This window comes from Littorina saxatilis, linkage group LG8 (genome assembly GCF_037325665.1).
Source record: "Littorina saxatilis isolate snail1 linkage group LG8, US_GU_Lsax_2.0, whole genome shotgun sequence".
In the NCBI taxonomy this organism is placed as follows: Eukaryota; Metazoa; Mollusca; class Gastropoda; order Littorinimorpha; family Littorinidae; genus Littorina; species Littorina saxatilis.
In genome coordinates, this window is record NC_090252.1 from 61352948 (window position 1) to 61365973 (window position 13026).

At 42.2% G+C, this 13026-nt stretch overlaps 1 long non-coding RNA gene across 1 annotated transcript; it reads left to right on the forward strand.

Annotated features, from left to right (window-relative positions):
• Positions 1-2621: 2621 nt before the first annotated feature.
• Positions 2622-5634, forward strand: LOC138972429 (uncharacterized). The gene is made up of 3 exons (XR_011457607.1): positions 2622-2741; positions 3447-3506; positions 5432-5634. It is a non-coding gene; the product is annotated as an uncharacterized lncRNA (long non-coding RNA).
• Positions 5635-13026: the final 7392 nt, after the last annotated feature.

A 13026-nucleotide genomic window follows, 5' to 3' on the forward strand; every position in this document is an offset into this window, starting at 1 on the left:
AAGGTACACACCGCACAAGGTACAGACAACACCCAATACAAGGTACACACAAAACAAGGAACAGACAACACAGCACAAGGTACACACAACACAAGTTACACACAGGACGAGGTACACACACCACAATATACATATAACACAAGGCACAGACAACACAATGCACACACATCAGAAGTTACACACAACACACGCTGCTCACAACACATTATACATACAACACACGCTACACACAACACAAGGTACACACAACACAAGGTACACACAACACAAGGTACACACAACACAAGGTACACACAGCACAAGGTACACACAACACAAGGTACACACAACACAAGGTACACACAACACAAGGTACACACAACACAAGGTACAAACAGCACAAGGTACACACAGCACAAGGTACAGACAACACAAGGTACAGATAACACAAGGTACAGATAACACAAGGTACACACAACACAACATACATACAACACAAGGTACAGGCAACACAAGGTACAGATAACACAAGGTACAGATAACACAAGGTACACACAACACAACATACATACACCACAAGGTACAGGCAACACAAGGTACAGGCAACACAAGGTACAGATAACACAAGGTACAGATAACACAAGGTACACACAACACAACATACATACAACACAAGGTACAGGCAACACAAGGTACACAAATCATAAGGTACACACAACCCATAACACACGATGTACACACAACACAAGGTATACACAACAGAAAGTACACACAACACACGGTACACAGGGCCGGACCCAGGGGGGGGGGGGGGGTTCCAGGGGTTCCGGAACCCCACCCCTGGAAAAAGCATGTACCTTGCTTTGAGTGTTGTTGTTTTTTATAAATACATTTTGTGTGTGTCTCTAACAAATTTTATTCAATGCTGCTCTTAACCCTCAAAACAAGGCCCAGAATGCACCAGATTGCACAGATTTTAACCGTTTTTCAAAAATGTTCCGGGGGAGCATGCCCCCGGACCCCCCTAGTAAAGCAGGCGCGCGCTTGTGGCTTCGCCACTTCGCTGATTTGCCCACCCCCCTAAAAAGGAGGAACCCCCCCCCCCCCCTTACAACTCATTTGGTCCGGCCCTGGTACACACAACACAAGGTAAAGACGACACAACGTACACACATAAAGTCCTGGCCAGAGCTGAGACGGCGAGTCGTACTGTTTTGACAAGAAACACAAACAGTGCCTTTAAACCGCGTGTCCCGTAATTACGGATGGCTACGGTACACGTGACACTTCTATTCTAATCCTTTTAGGATAGAACTTAGAGATACATCTAACACTTTATTGGATACGTAATTTTCAGCAATAGAGAGATGGTTATATACACACCCATTGTTGCGTCTGTCCCTGACGTCTCGTCTGAAGATGCTGTAAAACGATATATATATACAGGTTGTCAACAAATTATTGAAAAACAAGCATTCCCTTGTAGAAACTGTAAAATCATCAGCAGAGATGTTCATGGTATGTAATGGAAAAAACTTTAAGCGGACAAGCGAAACGGCGTTCTGTGTGTAATCGCTTTCAGTAACTGTTACGAAATAGTTACTTTCGCTTTAACCTTTCTTTTTCAGTCATCTTGCATACTGCTACACTTGCTAAACATACTGAATCCGCTGGCAACCGACTGAATGTGATGGCTGTGTCAGAGCGCAACGCTAAGTATAGTCACCCGTGCTCATTTTTTGTCTGGGTCACATTCCTCTTGAATTGTATCATTCGCGCGTGTTTTCACATAATCGGCTCAAAATGTTTACTTCTCCCCGGAGATGTCAAAAAAAAGGGCAATAACTGTTGTCGTGTGGATACTAAATCCACTGTAATCGCTTTCAGTAACTTTTACGAAATAGTTACTTTCGCTTTAACCTTTCTTTTTCAGTCATCTTGCATACTGCTACACTTGCTAAACATACCGAATCCGCTGGCAACCGACTGAATGTTATGGTTTTGTCAGAGCGCGACGCTAAGTATAGTCACCCGTGCTCATTTTTTTGTCTGGGTCACATTCCTCTTGTATTGTATCATTCGCGCGTGTTTTAAAAAAATCGGCTCAAAATGTTTCCTTCTCTACAGAGATGTCAACAAAGGGCAATAACTGTTTTCATGTTCGACATTAGGGAGATCATTTACAAATTTATCTAACATGGTTTGCAGATTGTTTTGTGTGTGTGTGTGTGTGTGTGTGTGTGTGTGTGTGTGTGTGTGTGTGTGTGTGTGTGTGTGTATACATGTGTGTGTGTGTGTGTGTGTGTGCCAGTGTGTGTGTGTTTGTGTGTGTGTGTGTGTTTGTGTGTGTGTGTGCGTGCGTGCGTGCGCGAATTTGTGTGTGTTTGTGTGCGTGCGTGCGTATTTGTAGGGATGAGTCTTCTGTGGGGCGGGTGGAGGAAAGGGGGGGGAGGGGGGGGCGTATGCAGTGGAAAGCCGAGACTAATAATTGCGGCCACCATGCGCCATGTCCCAAAACCCTACTGCATAAAAGCGTGAGTTATAATGCTTGCCGAAACTGTCAATCCACGCTCTTCACATATTGGTGGCCAAGACTTACGGAGATATGTGACGTCAAAATAATGACGTATTGAGCTAGACAATCTGCGCCTTGCCCATTCTGAAACGGATTTCGAGTGAAAATGATGAGATGGAAACATGTATTCTCCTTATCTTGTTAACCGGGAGGGTTTATGGCCAAGAGCTTCGGAGATCTATCCCAGGTAAGCTTTGAAGCTCGTTGGCATTGGCCTGCTATGGCATGAATAGTTTGAACAAAATCTTTAGATATAACAGACGTGCAGTGAGCGCGAAATTCACAAACGTTCAACGTCAAAAGGAATAAGAGAAAAACAACTACGAACCAGAATAGTACTAGCAGACTTTGAAAAACAACGACACGGGGGAAAGAAGGGAAAAAGGAGGAGGGGTGGGTGTTACGATATGTGTGTGTGTGTGTGTTTGTGTGTGCGTGCCGTGTTTTTGTGTGTGTGTGTGTGCGTGCGTGCGCGAATTTGTGTGTGTTTGTGTGCGTGCGTGCGTATTTGTAAGGAGGAGTCTTCTGTGGGGCGGGTGGGGGAAATGGGGTGGGGGGGTGGGGGGTAGTATCGCCTATCGGTTTCAAATTGGTCTAGTCAAATAGGTATATTTAGCGGGGTAAAAACGGTCATTCACGTACAAATCCACTCGTGATAAAAACATGAGTGAACGTGGGAGTCTAAGCTCATGATCGAAGAAGGTATAGTCGTCTATTTCGGGGATGTTTCACTATAATGGGACATGACGAAGGATTTGTTTTTCATGTTTATTTGTGTGTGTGTGTGTGGGGGGGGGGGGGGGGGATTCATTACTACATTCAAGCAGTACACTCTATAACAAGTATAAAGCGCATCCACACGGTCTGATGTGTATTTATATTTACCTTGCAGAATCCCTCTGCCCTTGCGCGACCCCCTGTGACGCTACTGTGGCTTCCGGTCGACACTGGGGTATTGGTTTGTGTATCTGTCACAATGTCTGTATACCTGTCTCGCTGTCAGTCTTTCTGTCCCGCTTTCTGACTGTTGCGCTGTTTTTTATATTTAGTCAAGTTTTGCCTAAATGTTTTAACGTAGAGGGGGGAATCGAGACGAGGGTCGTGGTGTATGTGTGTGTGTCTGTGCGTGCGTGCGTGCGTGCGTGCGTGTGTGTGTGTAGAGCGATTCAGACTAAACTACTGGACCGATCTTTATGAAATTTGACATGAGAGTTCCTGGGTATGATATCCCGAGACGTGTTTTTCATTTTTTTGATAAATGTCTTTGATGACGTCATATCCGGCTTTTCGTGAAAGTTGAGGCGGCACTGTCACGCTCCCCTTTTTTTTTAACCAAATTGGTTGACATTTTGGTCAAGTAGTCTTCGAGGAAGCCCGAACTTCGGTATTGCATTTCAGCGTGGTGGCTTAAACATTAATTAATGACTTTGGTCATTAAAAATCTGAAAATTGTAAAAATATTTTTTTTAAAAACGATCAAAATTTACGTTTATCTTATTCTCCATCATTTTCTGATTCCAAAAACATATAAATATGTTATATTTGGATTTAAAACAAGCTCTGAAAATTAAAAATATAAACATTATTATCAAAATTAAATTTTCGAAATCAATTTAAGAACAATTTCATCTTATTCCTTGTCGGTTCCTGATTCCAAAAACACATAGATATGATATGTTTGGATTAAAAACACGATCAGAAAGTTAAAATAAAGAGATGTACATAAAAGCATGTATGCGGTAATAGTACCAATGGAATTTATTGAATAAACTTGTTTAAACCATGTACATAAAAGCGTGCTATCCTTCTCAGCGCAACTACTACCCCGCTCTTCTTGTCAATTTCACTGCCTTTGCCATGAGCGGTGGACTGACGATGCTACGAGTATACGGTCTTGCTGCGTTGCATTGCGTTCAGTTTCACTCTGTGAGTTCGACAGCTACTTGACTAAATGTTGTATTTTCGCCTTACGCGACTTGTTCCCTTTTTTCCGCCGTGTCGTTGTTTTTCACGCAGTTTATATCGGGGCAATGTTGGGGTCAAAATTCGAAAAATATCTACAAAGCTAGAACGTAAGCAAGTGTGTGCGTGTGTGTGTGTGTGCGTGTGTGTGTGTGTGTGTGTGTGTGTGTGTGTGTGTGTGTGTGTGTTTGTGTGGGTATGTGCTTGTTTGGGTATGTGTGTGTGTCTGTGTGTTTATACGTGTCTGAGTGTATTTGTGCGTGTGCGTATGTGTGTGTGTGTGTGTGTGTGTGTGTGTGTGTGTGTGTGTGTGTGTGTGTGTGTTCTTGTCATAGTGCGTAGGTGCGTGTGTGTATGTGCGTGAACGAGAGAAAGAGAAAGAGAGAGAGAGAGAGAGAGAGAGAGAGAGAGAGAGAGAGAGAGAGAGAGGCACAGAGAAAGTTTACAGAGAAGCATATGTATGAACAGATTAATAATATAAGCTTTCTTTGAAAAAGGTGTAGAATTTACATGATGAAGGATTGCTGACCGGCACGGTAGCCTAGTGGTAAGGCGTCCGCCCCGTAATCGGGAGGTCGTGGGTTCGAACCCCGGCCGGGTCATACCTAAGACTTTAAAATTGGCAATCTAGTAGCTGCTCCGCCTGGCGTCTGGCATTATGGGGTTAGTGCTAGGACTGGTTGGTCCGGTGTCAGAATAATGTGACTGGGTGAGACATGAAGCCTGTGCTGCGACTTCTGTCTTGTGTGTGGCGCACGTTATATGTCAAAGCAGCACCGCCCTGATATGGCCCTTCGTGGTCGGCTGGGCGTTAAGCAAACAAACAAACAAACAAACAAGGATTGCTGTATAGCTTTGCATTCGTTTATTTCACTTTTTACCTTTCGTTTACTGTGTTTCTTGTCTTCATCCCAGAGGACGTTGCGTTCAGGAAAAAAGTTGAAGTGAGCTCGAGGTCTGCAGATGAATCGATCAAGCCAAATAAGATCTGTGATCTGACGACCGGAAAACAAGCCAATCTGTGGCAGAGTCACGCGACGGACCAGACTCCCTGGCTCCTCCTCGACCTGCAGGCAGAGTACACGGTCAACAAGGTGGTGCTCACTAGGAACAACTCGCAAGGTACATGTTAGATATAACATTATAAGGCCAACAAAAATAGGTCTGTTTACGGTAACCCGACCGACCCTAGTTTTTAGGCCCGACCCTAATCTTTTTTTTGGATCGTCTGAAAAAAAAAACGCATCCAAAATAGAGCTGTTTGCGCTCAAACAGCAGACGACAGAAGGGAGGTAAGCTCAAAGTACTGTTTATAGTTATGTTGGGCAAAAACAGGGATTGATGAGAAGAAATGAACTGTGAAACATCATAGAGAGGGGAGAAAAAAAAAGAAAAAAAAATGGGGGAAAAAAAAAAAGCCGACCTACCAACCCTATTTTTTCACCCTAAGTTACCGTAAACAGACTTTTTTTGGGGGGCCTAAGATGTGTGATGGGTTGTTGACAGACCAGGTCAATAAATATGAAACAACAGTCGATATGCCCCCCGAGGACCGAAAAAAAAGTTGTTCTGTCAACAAACCACCAAACATCGTTTTTGTCATCATTTTGGTAGTGAGAAAATAAATGCACAATCAACCCAGGGAGCCATGCTTTGAAACACGGGTTCCGTGCTGATAGCCACACAACTCCCGGTTTGATAACCACTGGCAATCAAAGCTGGCGTGTGAAAGCAACTTTCTGTGTTTTTGAGTTTATAAAATGTTGGGATGAATATGTCAGGTTTGAGGATGCAGAGTTCTGTAGGTTCATCTCGGTATTCCACCCCCTCGGTTTTCTGTTGTAAATATTAAGCTGAGTGATATCATGTGGAAGCTACGTGTGGTCAAAGGTCACAGAAGATTTGCGTCCTGCAGCGAAGGAAAGAATCGCGATCTTGTTTCCGACTCAGTACCTCTTTGTTTTTCGTTAGACCTGTCATTCTGCTTGGTCGGCTTTGTTAGATGTTTGCATATCTTGTTGCTATTTTCTTTGCTTTTATTATTGTTTCTTATGTGTGCTTCGTTTATCGATACAACGTCTTGTGCACGGGTCAAAATGTGTGTGTCAGGGGTCGTTTTACTTGACTTGACGTTCGTGTTTTTTCCGAACGTCTGTGTATCGAAACACAGATACACGCACTCCATGACTCTGTAAGAAGACAAAACATATCGCCAGGTTTCATTTGTTTTTGATAAATGTATGACCTTTCATGAAGTAGTTTTGTTTTTTGTTTACTTTTGCCAGTTTGCCAGTTCGTTTTTGGAACTTTGCAAAGTCTGTTTAGGCCTGAGAAAACACCAATGAAAAGAGCCGAAGAATCCCCGAGCGTTTCTATCGGGTTTGCTTTTGATTATCCATGTATAACCTGCTTCCTGCAACTGTGGTAACCGGGGATGTATTGCCTAGGGAACATGAGATTTATTTCCCAGGTGCTTGTGAATGAAAACTCGTGAAAATGATGACAATAGTTTTTGTTCGGTGTTTTGGTTTTTGATTTATATATATATAAGTGTGTGTGTGTGTGTGTGTGCGCGCGTGTGTGTGTGTGTGTGTGTGTGTGTGTGTGTGTGTGTGTGTGTGTGTATGTGTGTGTGTGTGTGTAAGTGTGAGTGTGTGTGTGTGTGTGTGCGTATGTGCGTGCGTGAGTTTATGTGTGTGCGTGTGTTTGCGCGCGCGCGCGTGCGTAGTGTGTTTGTGTGTGTGTGTGAGAGAGAGAGAGAGAGAGAGAGAGAGAGAGAGAGAGAGAGAGAGAGAGAGAGAGAGAGAGAGAGAGAGAGAGAGAGAGAGAGCTCAGAAATGGTTTACTGTGAAGCCATTGGCCCGTACACATATTGGGAGAAGGGGTGTGTGGGTGTGGGTGTGTGGGGGGGGGGGGGGATCGTAACGATCGCGATAATTATCATGGATAACCATGTTATTTCTTCAGTCCAACACTTGGTCTGTTTACAGTTTGTATTTCCGCCGTTGTTATCACGCGCAAATCGAATGCGATTTTGTAAACAGTCTTAGTGTCTCCATGTATGCCCATCAAGTCACAGCGTTTGCACATAACAGCCGTGCAATGCAGTCTACAATCTGTGACTTTCCAGCATTGTGAATTGTCGAGAGTCTACAGTTCAGTCTACAGTTGTTTGTGCCTCCCTGCCTGATTGGACTAGAATCTACAGTTTCAACAGTTTGGAACCAATCAGAAGCCAGAATACATCTGTTGTGCTTTATAATCTACAACCGGTGGACATGCCGACTTCCTGTTGAACTTTCACTTGATCTCTTCCCTCAAATGGTGAGTAACAGACTAACAATCGACCTCATTCCATGTTAATATTGGTGTAATGTGTACTTTACACCTATTCCTCTTTGAATGCGAGATTGATACAGCCTACTGTGTTGAGGATACACGTATCTTATCGGTGACCTAGTTACCCACTTGCATTGTAGAAATGCAAATGGCTGCTTTTCTTTCGGTTTTGGTTTCTGATTGTTGTTGTTGTTTTGTTCGAGGTTTGGTTGGGGAAGGTGGGGAGAGGGTGGGTGGGTTCTATTCGTCTTTGAATTCGACATTGATACAGCCTACTGTGTTATGGATAATCATATCGTATCAGTGACCAAGGTACATTTTTTTTTTACAATTTTACACACTCATTCAGTGCAAAATTGCTGCTTTTCTGTTCGTTTTGTTTGTCTCATTTCTGTTTTGGTTGAGGAAGGTGGTAGCGGTGGGGGAGATTAATTTGTCTGTGTTGTGGATAAACCTATCGTATCTGTGAGTGTGACCTGGGTAGCACTGATTCAGTGTAGAAATGGCTGCTATTTTTTCGTTGTTTTCTTATTTGTTGTTGTTTTGATTGTGTTTTGCACTGTTGGGATCGGGGGTAGGTTTGGTGTTGGTATGCGTGAGTGAAGCAGCTGCCTGACATTTACACAATGTGTCCATAGAACTACACATTGCATGATAGCTTTTGTTTTAAGTATGATTGTAAAATACATTTTTTGTGGCACTGATCGACCTTGATTTGCACCCAGTTAAGTGAGACCTTCCCCCGAACTGTAGCTGTTACTGTATGCAACAATTTCATCTAACAAGAAAAAAGTGTTGGTTCCAATTACCAACTTTAGCCTATGCTACTTGTGTACAACGGGCGCAGTGGCGTGGTGGTAAGACGTCGGCCTCCTAATCGGAAGGTCGTGAGAATGTATCTTTTAAACCTTTACTGGTGTTTGAGGTAAACAAGCCAGTAGCATGCGCGGTTATCCTTTGAAGCTGACTATGCCTATGCTGTCCTGACTTTATGAAAGAGTAGTAAGAATCTCTAAGTTCTTTTACTTTTACTGTGCGTTTTTCCTATGCTACCCCGTTGAAACAATGCGAAGTCTTCTCCCGTATTAATCTCTCCTGGTCTTTTATACCAGCTTACGCGGTAACCTGGACAGAAACACGGACCCCATACGGATTGGTTGATAGCAAATCAACCATCACCGAACTACTTATGAAACATTCCGCTAACAACGTAGTCCGCCCCTTTTCCCTCATCTTCTGGCCTATTAGCTAACGTAATGAACCATTCATCAATAGTCCAACTTATTTATTGCACATATTATTTTATCTACATCAAAATAACATATATTTCCTTATACTTTACGATTCCCGTTCTTTCTGGTCTAACGATGATTTCGTCCGGCGATCGTTGTTTCCAACACGACGAATAATCATCGTTCTCCTGTTACTTTATTAACCAAAAGAACATCTTGTGATCACTAAATTACATCCCTCAAATAACTTTCATCCAATCTCTCGTCATAAAACTTGACATTTGTCGAGTTTTACCAATGTTTATTAACCTGTATGCCGGTAAATCATGTCAGCGCCGCATAAATGGCCGCCAACACGGAACTGAAAATGGAATTACCTCCCTTGCGTCGTCTACTTTTGGTTTCGATGCCAATCGTTCTTACGCTTCTCTTGAAAGCTGAGGCCAGCGATAGCGTGACAGATTGACTCTGTACGCCATGACTGTCCTGAACCTTCAATATCTAATCCTATAACATTACATTTTCTACAAATAGGGCTCTCCCGCCACAAAACTATTATGTTTTGTTCACTCATGCTATTCACAGATAAAATCAAATTGCATAAGTTTCCGCCTGTTTGGTGTTAACGGGTCAAGTGCTCCTGCACATTCACTGCTTCTGTAATGTCAACATAAGACAAGCTCACAGACACAGTAAGTGTTTTAGTTATAAATAGTCTGTGATGTTTGGGGCTGCCATGCCTGTTTTTCCAAACATGATAGCATGCCTAAGCATGTTGTTAGCTATCACTGTAGGCCAGCAATTCTTCCCGCAACAAAATAAGAACTCTGATGTGCATACTTTCAATAAAGAGGGCATACAAATAATATATCAAGCGAACACTGCATGAAATACACATGGGAGCAAATCACTTGTTGTTGCTAGTATTCAGTGGTTGCGGTGTGTCTTTCTTCGTCTCACTGTAAGTATTAAGGGCGTGACTGGCCCAGGGCACATACAGATCCTGTCAAAGTTATTTCTTGAAAATATCTATTGATGACTGTAATCAGTGCTTATATTTTACAGGTATGCTTGGTCACAAGTTCCCGCATCCGCCACCTCACATAGGGTTCCCAGTGGCAGACTCCTCAGGAAGGTTTTCCTGATTGTGGAGGCTTAACACATTAAAGACTTTCGGACACAGATCAAGTCTACGTCTGGCACCGTCCTGAAGTTTGACTCTACTCTAGAAGGTAAGAAAACATAGCACAAGTAGATGTTCATAAGCAGTTAAAGCTTGTCTTGTTGTGCATAAATATACAGTGACCCTAAAGGTTCATTTCTATTGTAAGGCATGACCCAGCAATCATGTAAATCTCCACATTTAAGACCTGTACCGTTACATTCGCATTAATATACAGTGACCAAAAAGGTTAATTTCTATTCGAAGGCTATTCATTGATTGTATGCAGAATTGTTATTTGTAATTATCTGAATAAAACTATTTAAACCAACAAATAGAGAAAGGTTCAACTTTAAGAGGACACAGCCAAAACAGTTTTTTTACAATAACATTTGAACATTTTGTGTGGTGGATCTATATGGACACTTATGATGAAGAAAAGAAAATTCTACTATTAGTATCAGTATGTTACTCTACTTTATGCTTGTTCAGCAACAGTACTTAAAATTCACTATGAATTGTTACATATTGTAGTTTTGTTGACCACATGGTGGGGTTGTATAAAGGGTAACATCCGTGATAAATTTGTTGATAACATTTGCACTATTGTAAGTATTGCTCTTTGTTGTTTTTACAGATCTGCAACAACAACAACGCTACCAGGATCAGAGCAAGGCACTGCAGTAGGGTGTACCAACGATTCTCAACTCCGTGCTAACCTGCTGGGAGTCAGTGGAGATACTCCTGCTTTCAGCCAATAGTCTTATGGACCGACATAATGATTCGACTTGACTTCTTCTATTGGATTCGTCGTGTTTATGCAATGGTCAGACTCAGACTGTTCGAAGTGGCATTATTTGCTGCTGCTTTTGGCTGTCAACATGGCACTACTAGCAGTTGCGACCTTCAAACTGTGGCTTCAAAAAATGGTGGACAGCATCTAACAGCGTCTTTTTCTCCGTTCAAACTTGTTGGGAATTTTAGGCATGCACTACAACAGAGAACCATCAGCTGCCTAACAACTTGTTTGTTAAGACCTTGTGCTTGTATGAGTGAATCGGTGACTGCCCTGCCTGCAATGGATTGTTACAATTGAATAGCAACTATTTGACAGCCCTTTAGTGTTCTAAAATCTGGATTCATAAACTAGAAAGGTTAGTTTATGGAATAAGGTGTCATAGGTAATAGACTTATGGATCGACATATGATTCGACTTGACTTATTGGATTGGATTCGTCCTCTTTATGCAGCGGTCAGACTCAGACTGTTTGAAAGCCATCAGCTGCCTAACAACTTTCTTGTGATAACCTTGTGCTTGTATAAGTGAATCGGTGACTGCATGCCCGCAATTGATTGTTACAATTGAATCGCAACAATTTGACGACCCTTTAATGTTCTCAAATCTGGAGTCATAAATTAGAAAGGTTAGTTTATGGAATATGGTGTCATAGGCAATACATTTACAAGCATGTTGACCTAAGTGTGTTTGTTGTAGATGGACATACAAATACTGAAACTGTGGGTGTGAAAGGAACCCCCCGCGGGTTAGGGGGAGTACCATATTGGTTGGGACGAGAAAGAATTTACCCGATGCTACCCAGCATGTCGTAAGAGGCGACTAACGGTTCTGTTTCTCCTTTTACCCTTGTTAAGTGTTTCTTGTATAGAATATAGTCAATGTTTGTGAAGATTTTAGTCAAGCAGTATGTAAGAAATGTTAAGTCCTTTGTACTGGAAACTTGCATTCTCCCAGTAAGGTCATATATTGTACTACGTTGCAAGCCCCTGGAGCAATTTTTGTATTAGTGCTTTTGTGAACAAGTAACAATTAACAAGTGTCTCTATCCCATCTCCCCCCTTTCCCCTATCCCATCTCCCCCCTTTCCCCGTCGCGATATAACCTTGAATGGTTGAAAACGACGTTAAACACCAAATAAATAAAGAAAAAGAAAGTGTGAAAGGAACTTGGCTGAGTAGGCGCTGACTGTGCGTTTTGACTCCAGCTATGTTGATGGCACAGTGTAAGACAGGCATAACAAACTGATTCAGCTTTTGGCGGCACAAAAGATGGAAAATCGCTTCACTTCAATCGCCTGGCAAGGTCAAAACAATGCACACACTAAATAATGCAAAAAGATGTTCTACTAATAGATTTATCTCTTGAGATCACTGACAAGAAATAATTATTTCCCAAAACGCCTCTGTGTTAGAATCAACACTATCAAAGACGTATTGATAGCTTTTGTAAGTTGCTCATTTGAATATATAATGACGAAAGGTTTATTGTTTGACACGCGAATTTGCATCCATCTGATAAGAATACCTTTCCTTTGCGAATCTTTGGAACTTGGTCGATAATAGTGTTCCAGCTTGCCGCGACGTCAACTAGCTTTTACTCTCACTATTATGACTTGATTCAGCCTTCGGCGGCGCAACTGTTGGACAATCGCTTCACTTCAATCGATTGGCCCGGTCAAAGTATAGCCCGTAGTGATGTGAACAGATGTTCTTCTTGTAGATTAGCCTTTTGAGATTACTGAGAAAAAAGAGCGATTTCCAAAGATGCCTGTGTCAAAATGAAACACTTTGTTCAGAATCAATCATATTCACAACATTTTCATAATAATCATAAGTCGCTCTGTGGAATACATACTATTATAAAAGAAATAATGAGTGGCTGCTGACACCAGTTGATCATGTTCAAAATCAAGGATAAGCCATAAATTGTTCATAAAATAGCTAAAACTCTTCAGCTTCTGGGGGGCAAAGTCACCCAG